The sequence below is a fragment of the Camellia sinensis genome, chromosome 7, assembly GCF_055761805.1.
Source record: "Camellia sinensis isolate YWXY chromosome 7, ASM5576180v1, whole genome shotgun sequence".
NCBI classification, from domain to species: Eukaryota; Viridiplantae; Streptophyta; class Magnoliopsida; order Ericales; family Theaceae; genus Camellia; species Camellia sinensis.
The window spans coordinates 164,804,209-164,814,165 of record NC_138967.1 but is presented as its reverse complement, the minus strand read 5'-3'; the positions used below and the strand labels follow the sequence as shown (position 1 = coordinate 164,814,165).

Here is a 9,957-nt window from a genome sequence, read left to right as displayed (position 1 = left end):
CACTAATCAATCCCTTTATCTTCCCCGTCCTCTTCTTCCCCCTTTTCCTCTCGTTTCTGCTCAAATTTAAGAAAGATGGCACACATGCCCTCTTTGGAAAATATGGCACTATATTATTGGTATACATGGGTGGTGCTCCAACTATAGTTGTCCACTCTACAGAGATGGCAAAACAAATCATGAAGACTCATGACATTGCTTTTGCAAACAGAGTCCAAACAAGGGCTGCTAATACATTATGTATGGATGCACTGATTTAGGGTTTGCTCCATATGGTAAGTATTGGAGGAAAATGAGGAAGATCTGTGTTTTGGAGCTTTTGAGCCTCAAAAGGGTGCTAGCATTTCATTTTGTGAGACTAGAAGAAGTTGGAGTGGTGATTGAGAAAATACGCAACAAGGCGAACCTTGATGGAGCTAATTTTGTCAACCTTGGAGACATGTTCGTTGATATTGCGAGTAGCATAGTATCCAAATGTCTTCTTGGGAGGAAGTATGAAGAAGAAGATAATAAGAAAAGATTCGGACAGTTGGCGAAGACCGAAATAGAGCTTTTAGTATAATATTCCTTCCATGATTTCTTCTCATCTTTTGGATGGATGGATGTTCTAGCTGGTTTAGTTAATAGATTGAAAGACATTTCACAAGGATTAGATGCTTTTCCTTGATGACACGATTGAAAAATATCAGAGTTCAAAAGAAAATAATGATCAACCTAGTAAGAAATGCTTCATTAAAATTTTGCTCCAGCTTGAAAAGGAAAGCAAGATAGAGATTGATATCTCGCAAGACAATCTTAAAGGAATTTTACTGGTCTCTCTCTCTCTCTCTCTCTCTCTCTCTCTCTCTCTCCTAATTGTATCAACCGACACATGGGGAACTTGGCAACGTAGTAGAGATCGGATCCCTTGTAGTTCTAAGCTTGTAGTACATTTTGTTGTGCATGTCTTTTTGGTGCACTACAAAATGCACTACAAACTTAGCACTATAAAGGATCTGAGCTCTACTAGTATTTAAAATGTTGGCTACCATTCATATCTACAGATATTTAAAATCATCCCTTACACCGACCCACATTTCTCTTCATGTTCTAATAATTATTACTAGTGAATATAGCAAGGACAAAGTTCAATTTATAGGAATTCTCAAATAAGGTCTATAGTAATATGACTACAAGTGATAACTATAAGGGACTCCATTTATGTCTTTAACTCTATGCAACTTTATGTCTTTGCCAATTACAGAACATGTTTCTTCGAGGAGTTGATACTACTTCAATAACATTAGAGTGGGCAATGACACAACTTATGAAAAATCCAACCAAGTTAAAGAAAGTTCAAGAAGAGGTAAGAAGAGTAGTTGGAAAGAAATCAAAGGTCAATGAAGATGATATTGATCAAATGGTCTACTTAAATTGTGTTGTCAAAGGGACTCTAAGGTTACATCCCCTACTTCCTTTCTTGTTTCGTTAACAATCAATTAATAGTAGGGGCGTTAAATTGGGAGATTATGATATTCCTCCCAAAACTCGAGTGTTAATCAATGCATGGGCAATTCAAAGGGATCCGAAATTATGGAGCCAGCTAAAAGAGTTCATTTCAGAGGGATTTTTTTTGCTAACAAAGCCTCTCAATTTTAAAGATCAAGACTTCAGTCCGTTGAAAGCGGCTTCGCATTCGGCGGACCATTCAAAAGCCTTGCCCTGTCGTAGTGTATGAAAGAATTGTCGGCAGCGATCTATAGATCGACTGATGAACTTGTTGAATGTGGCGGCCATCCCCATCAACTTTTGAACCTCTTTTACCGAACGAGGGGAGCCGAGTTCCAAGATTGCTATAATTTGCCTCGGGTTGGCCTCGATTCCTCGATGGATGACAATGTAACCCAAGAACTTGCCAGAGCCGATCCCAAACGCACATTTGGAAGCATTCAGCTTCATTTTGTATTTGCGTAGAATGCTGAATGTCTCCTCCAGATCGGCGATATGACTCTGCTCTTCCTTGGATTTGACAACCGTGTCATCAATGTATACTTCCATAGTGTGGCCGAGTTGCTCTTTGAACATGGTGGTGACTAGTCTCTGGTAAGTTGCCCCTGCATTCTTCAGCGCAAAAGGCATAACCATATAGCAATATGTTCTTCTTGGGGTGAGGAATGCAGTCTTGTCTTGGTCTTCCGGATGCAAGGCAATTTGATGGTAGCCTCTATAGGCATCGAGGAAGCGCATGCGCTGATGACGTGCTGTAGCATCTATCAGTTGGTCTATCATTGGGAGAGGAAAATAGTCTTTGGGGCAGGCTTTGTTTAGGTCCGTGAAATCAACGCAGACTTGCCAGGTCCCGTTCTTCTTCTTCACAACCACAGTATTAGAGAGCCATGTAGGGTAGGCCACTTCCCTGATTGCCCCGGCGTCAAACAGCCGGTCAACCTCTTCAACAACTGCGGCGGTGTGCTCTGCGGCTGATCGCCGGTTTTTCTGGATGATCGGCTTGTATTTAGGGTCGGCATTTATGAGGTGTTGCGAAACAGACAGGTGTACACCCGGTATCTCATATGGAGTCCACGCAAATATATCAAGGTTGCCGAGCAGTAAGGAAATTAGCTTCTGTCGGTCGGCTTGATTAAGGGAGGCGCCGACCATGAAGAACCTGTCTGGGTTGCCGTTGATTTCAACTCGATCTAGATCTTTCGTGGCCTTTTCATTTGGGAGCTGCCCAACGTCGTCGAGGCGCTCGCAATCTATGACCTCGATAGAGTTCACTTGCAACTCCTTTGGCGTCTTTTGAGCAAAGAGATAACATGCTTGTACCGATGTCTGAGAGCTGCAGATTTGCTCAATGCCGCGTTCTGTGGGGATGCGTAGCAGCTGATGATAGGTGCTTGTCACGGCCTACATAACATGCAACCTGGATCGCCCCATGATGAGATTATACGGCGATGGCAGCCTGACGACCAAGAATTCCACATCTACTGTTCGAGAGCCGGCTCGGATTGGTAGTGTGATTTTCCCTAATGGGTATTCTGGATTGGCGTTGAAGCCGAATAGTGGATAAGGGGCCGGGGAGAGATCCAATTCGGAGAAGCCGAGTTTGGTGAATGTCTTGTAGTATATAACCTCCGATGTGTTCCCCAGATCAATGAGTACGCGCTCAACTGTGAATCGGTTTACGTGTAACTCAATTACCAAGGGATCGACGTGGGGAAGTGTCACACTGGCCAAATCTGAATCATCAAAAGAAATGCTTGTAGCTTCATGGGGTCGTTTAGCCGAAGTGAGTTGTTTTTGACAGCCAAGATTCGACTGAACTGTATACACCGCAGATGAAATTGGCAGGTTGTAAATCAAGTGGATCACGCCGAGCGGAGGTGAATCCTGTCTTAAGGCTATTGCTTTGGTTGGGTTGCTTTTTCGGACATACTGTTGTACCCGGCCATCATGTACCAATTCCTCTAGGAGATCCTTCAGTGCGTAACAACTATCAGTATCATGGCCATGGTCCTTGTGACACTCACACCGTCTATCCCGCCTTCTTGTGTCGGGAGGTCCCACCATTTTCGACGGCCATTTGAAAAACGGAAGGTGTTGGATTTTGGACATAACCGCACTGATCGGCTCTGTCAACTCCTTATATTTCTTGTCGGCGCGCCTTGTGCACCTGCTGTCAACTTGAAGCTATTCATTTTCTCGGTGGGAGCATTGGTCGCTTGATCGGTGGGAATCTCGTCTCTTGTCTCGTTTGGCCCGATGCCGTGGTTCAGGGCTCTGGGGTGCTACAGAATTTAACGGCTGAGCAGTTTCAGCTGGAGCCATCTTGTTGGTCACATTTCCGACTTTAACCCTCAAGGCATCGTCTTCCATTTTACAATATTCTTCAACCTTCTTCATCAACAACCAAACTATTTTGGGGGGCCGCCTGGTCAACGATCTGCGAAGGGCAAGATCGGGATGCAGCCCCATCTTGAAGGCGATGATGTCCATGGAGTCATTGCAAGCATCGTCTACCAGATTGAAACATTCCCAATACCGCGCCGAGTAGGCACGAAGGGTTTTCCCCGGTTGAATCTGCATTGCCCAGAGGGAATCGGCTTGCTTTGGCTGGACCTCATTAGTGATAAACCTTGCCCTGAAGGATTTTTGGAGTTGTTGAAAGCTTTTAATCGAAGCCGGCTCTAGTTTGTAATACCACCTGACAGCTAGTGGTCCCAAACTGCTCGGAAATATTCTGCACATCAAAGCCTCGTCATCTTCCTGAAGTGTCATGGCTTGCTTGTAATGGTGGATGTGATCGGTGGGGTCTGATTTACCGTCATACAAGGTGAATGACGGTGCTTTGAATTTCTTGGGTAGCACTGCCTTTGCAATCCGTCGTACAAAAGGATCATGTTGATCTTCATCCGAACTGTTTCTTCTTCGCTTATGCCTTACACGGGGACTCTCTTCCGAAGAACTGGAAGTTTCAGATCGTCCCTTCTTCTTGGGCTCCAAGGATAATGAGTCGGAGTCGCTATCAGTGTCTTGCTGTCGGGCTCGAGATCGTCGACCACCTGCCCTCACAGGTCGTTCCGGATCTTGGCATACAGCTTGTTTGGACTTTGCCACCTCCAAGGCCAAATCCTGATGGAGACGTTCGTTCTCAGCTATCATGTTCTCCAACCTCTGTTTGTTTTGCTTTGCTTGTTCCATGATCGCCTGCATTGCCTCATGCTCTGGAGTCGAGGGTGAGGCGAAGTTCAAAGCGCGTCTTACGGGGATAGTCTCTGGTCCAAGCATGTTTGTTGGAGTGAGGTCGTCTTTCTGCGTGGTTTCATCAGTGACTATCGGAGGGTCTTTCGTTACGCCCGCCATGGATGTGTTTGAGTATTCCCACAGATGGCGCCAATTGTGAGGATGTGGTTTGGAAATACTCTTCTAATCTTGGGGGACGCTCGTGATCCTTTGCTAGTCACCTGAAAAGGAACAAACACTCTGGTCGGGGGTGCCAGAATTAGCACTCCGACGGGCAAGTTAGACTTTGTACTCAGGATTACTTGTATTCTAAGTTAAGCTTAATAGTTCTCACCTAACTTTCTAGAACTGAAGATCTTGTATTTATAGTATTCTCTTTGGGCCTTGGGGCCCGGCCCAACTCTAGTCCTTTACATGTACTTCTACTCGGCCCTTGTTTCACTGGTAGGAATGCCGGCTACTTTATTCGGCCCTTCAATTGAATAGGGTTATTGCCGAATAGAGGTTATGTTCTGGACCAGACTGGTCCTCTTATTGATCCAAAATTATTCGACTCCCAAAGTTAGAATGATGAGTCGAACCCTTATGTATGCAAGACAAACAAATGCAAGTCATGGAACAATGCTAAGTAAACATGATGCTCTATGCTACCATTGTAAGCAGGTAAATAAAAGGGAGAAAGAAATGAAGATTGAAAGACATACACAACTTATTACATGTTTTGCCCTCATTTAAGAGAGTCCAAATAAATGTCCAAATTTAAGCTAGCTATTACAACATTGAATGAATGAATTAGCTAAACTAATTACTTATTACAAATTCGAAAGAATAATAAATAAATAACAAGCTATCTAGTTTATTACAACAAGGATATCGTAACAATAATAATTACAACACTAATTACAACAACATAATATGAACAACAATAATAATAACAATTACAACAATAATATGAACAATAATATTACAACATTATTGATATGACAACCACAATTACAACAATAATATGAACTATGATGCACAAGGATCGCATGCTCGTCAATGAAGACAGTTTTCAGAAGCTGCTCTGCCTGCCTTCTGTGCCACTACTCTGTTTCACTCTCAGCCACTGCCCTCCGCTTCTACCAGAAGTAATCTGTTTACCAAACATTGGAGCTCGGCCACCCCCCAATATGGCCCGACCGGGTCCAAAAAAGGTCGACCGTGCCCTAATTTCTTACAAAATTCTATTTTTGTGCTTTAAGGTGAAAATAGTGCAGACAAAGCAACTTTTCACCAAGTTTGTACCCTCTACTTTCCTTTATCATGAAAACTCAATAGGAGAGTGAATTCAAGTCCGAAACCATCAATAAGCACAAGCTGATGGCTTGACGATTTCGAACACAATTTGGACAAAACAATTTAATAAATACAACAAAGACGACCACCCCTCCCTCTTATCATGGAGGCTCAAAGAGCAAGGTAGACACGCCTCAAGTTTCGTCAAAATATCGTGGATTGATATGTGATGATTCTTGACACGATGGACTCGGCATAATGTCCAACCAAATCTGACTAATTTTAATTATCTTGTTTAAGTTGGTTTCTTTGATTTTAAGCCAATTTTATCTTTTTTGACTTACCTTTCCATTACATAGTCAATTTGTCCAAGGTGATATTTAAGTCCACTAAATGAAGAGATATGTTAAACGGGAAGTGATCCTTAGCATGAAAGAGAGGCTATGCCTGGACGATGAACCACCAAAGAGATTAAGCCATTGAGCATAGGTCTCTTTCTCATGCCTTGAATAACTATCAATCGTGTGAAATAGCTCTCAAACAAAAGAAAAGAAGAAAGGGAGGAGAGCGCATAAATGATTATGTGAGATTGATTATTAAAATGAGACTCTTGCATGAAAACTAAGTAGTAAACTAAAACTATCAACTCGAATGGCTCCGTGTCTAAGGCCTACACAACCGAACCCATGAGGACGTACAACACAACAAGCAGAACAATCAAAACATAAAATAATTAAATAAATTAAAGCAGCCCCTAAACAGCCGCTAAAATAAGATGAAAATAGTTTGAAAAGCTAGAAAAAGTAAGCAAAGATTAAAGACAACAAAGCTAGCAAGCAAGCCTATGGAAGGGTGGCTAACCCCTCCACTTTTTACAACTTCAAATCACATATTTTAGCCTCTGAAAATAGTCCGAAAACAGTCCGAAAACAGCCCAAAAATGGTGGCTAAAATCATATTAAAAGAGCACAAAAGATAGGAAAAAACAAAGAGAAACAAAACTAGTATGCAAGACTAAGGAGGGGTGGCTAACCCCTCCACTTTTGGAGCTTTTAAATCACATTATCAGCCTTTTCAAACTCTGAAAATCAGTATATAAAGACATGAAAAATAGAGGAAAAGAGTAGAAGAAGATTAAAGAAGAAGGTCCAAAATTATACTTTTTGAAAAGAGAGGTAAACTCTTAGTTAACAAACTTGATTCCAACACCCTCAAGTTTTTGAAATTTAGTTTGAAATCTCAACAAAAAGCTCCAAGAACAATCTCCAATGGTGTATGTATTGTGTATGTATAATTGAAGAAGGTTTGAAGGTGAAGAAAGCTTTTGTAAGGAAGGTATATCTAAGCTCCTATAAATATCTCCTAGAGCAATTCTCTAACCTCTAGGTTATGAAAATACACCTTGAATTCTCTACAAGAACGCTTCAAATAGAAGCTTTAATGGTGTATAGAGGGTGAAAGTTGATTTGAAGAACAAAAGATGCTTGAAGGTTCAAGAGCTCTCATCAATGTCTAAGCCTTTTGGAAAGTTTTTCTAACCTTAAAATCTGAAGTAGGAGGCCCTATTTATAGAATTTGAGCCAATTTGGTTGAAAATATCTTCAAACAAAGCCAGCTGTCCAATTCCCGCCAGCTGTCTTTTTGGCGCTATTGAGACCTGACCGGGCCCCAAAACACAAGACCGGGCATAAAAAAGAAAAGTTGGGCCTAAAAAGGACTCTAGAGAAGTTTTCATTGAAACCCAGCCGGGTCTAAATGGGCCACGGCCGGTTCTAAATGGACTCGTTCGTGTCCATAAATCTACATTTTAGGCCCAACTTCAAATGGGCATATCTCCCTCATCTGGACTTGGTTTTAGGTGATTCTTGAGTCTAAATTGAATCGCTGGAAGTCTACTTTCCAATGGTGGCTGCTTCACATCAAAATTATAAGTGTACAAAGAAATATGCCTATTTTAGTGAAAGCTGCTCGTTTCTATCTTAACGGATCAATGCCCAACCTTTTCCTAAACTAGTTTTCTTCCCACCCCTCCTATTTCCTTCAACTCCAAAGCTATAAATAAGATGTTTTTAAAGATTTTTCAAAGAGTTCACCTCCCTTCCATGTATCTCCACTTTGTCCTTACTCGATTTACCGAAAAGTGTAATATTTTAAACGAAATGCGAGCCTCGTAACATTGTAGAAACATTTGGGAAAATATTTTGAAAAAGAGGGTTTTAAGATCTAAAATAGTTTGGCCAAAATGGGGTGCATGGTTTGGGATTAGAGCTTGAATCCAAATTTCTTCACTGAGAATTCAAAAGATTGCATAGTGTAACTTTCATCATCGGGTGTTTGGAATAAAGCACCCAAGTCTTACGGACGGTCAAAATTGGGGTGTCAACAGTTGTCCCTTTTTGGCATAGCTCGAAGTCATGAAATGACATGAGTGAATGTCAAAACCCGGAGACGACCTATTTTGACAAGGCCGTAAGACTTAGGCAAACAAACAATATGCAGATCCAGTTGGTTGAACCCAAGGGTTGCCTACTTATCCCGTTGAAAGGAATCAAACCAGCATAGTTCAGAGGCAGAATGCAAATGATACACAATGCAATAAAATAATCAAACCACAAGCAGTGCAAAACACACAAATACCATAAAGAAATGGAGATGCAAATCAAACTACATTTTATATAGAAAAGAAGTGGGCACAACCAAACGACGCCTAAAACAAGCTAAGTGCCTACATCCTCAATACTGGCCTCAGCGTAGCATGGATGCTTACACATAACAGAACCATCTTTCAACGAGTGAAAGGTATGGGCATATGCCAAACAAAGCTCAACATGGAAAGCATGCAGGTAATAAAATGGTATAATGTAATGGATGTAATGGACAATGGGTAATGTAGTAGATGAATAAGGTGACATACTCCAACTACGCTAGCGTCGTGAGAGGAGGAAGAACAAATTCCAAACACGCTGAAATCATGTGAGGAAGGGAACACTCAAACCACGCTGAAATCATGAGAAAAGGTCGTCCCACTTAGGGTCGCACCTCACGCATCCTGAGATAAATCCCAAACACGCTGAAATCGTGTGAGGAAGGAAACACTCTAATCATGCTGAAATCGTGAGAAGAGGAAAAACTACTCAAGGTCATGCTCCGCACACCTTGAGATAAATTCCAAACACGCTGAAATCGTGTGAGGGAAGGATCACTCTAACCACGTTGAAATCGTGAGAAGAGGAAAAAAAACCACTCAGGGTTGCATTCTTGCACACCCTGAGATAAACTCCAAACACATTGAAATTGTGTGAGGAAGGGAACACTCTAACCATGGTAAAATCATATGCAGAGGAAGGAGAAAACCGCTCAGGGTTGCATTCCTGCACGCCTTGAGATACTCTAACCATGCTGAAATCATGAGAAGTGAAATACTGCTCAGGGCCATGCTTCCGCACACCCTAAGATAAAAAAACCACTTGGGAACACGTCTCACGTTTCCTAAGAAAAACCCCAGGGGACAATGATCCTAAACACTGCTCAACGTAAATACAAGATAATGCAAGATGCAAATGAATGCAATAAGTGCGATAGATAATATGATATGTGTGTGACAAGCAATGTAGTGAATGAAGTTTAGAGAATGCAATAAACAAACAAAGCGGGGCTTTAAAAAGCACCTCATGGGGCGAGTGGCGATGAACTGCTGTGCTCTGACCGGGATCTCCTTCTTGTGTTCTTCGAACCCTTACCTTTAACTCATAGTTCAAAGGCCCTCAAATGCTGACAAGGGGTAACCTTTGCATGTAGAAGCCACGGATGCTGCTTTTCTTCTTGATCATATTCACAACTTTCCCTATTCTCCGACGGGGTGACAGACTAGGTAGGTTCAATATCCAAAATTGAGGTGCACATACGCTACCTCAACCTATGGGGTTGCCCTACAGATTTCAATCTAAGGATACA

The 9,957-nt window shown here is 42.0% G+C and overlaps 1 pseudogene; it reads left to right on the top strand.

The window, feature by feature from the left end:
• Nucleotides 1-238: 238 nt before the first annotated feature.
• LOC114292918 (cytochrome P450 71A1 pseudogene) lies at nt 239-1,471 on the top strand (annotated as a pseudogene).
• The last annotated feature ends 8,486 nt before the right edge of the window (nt 1,472-9,957 follow it).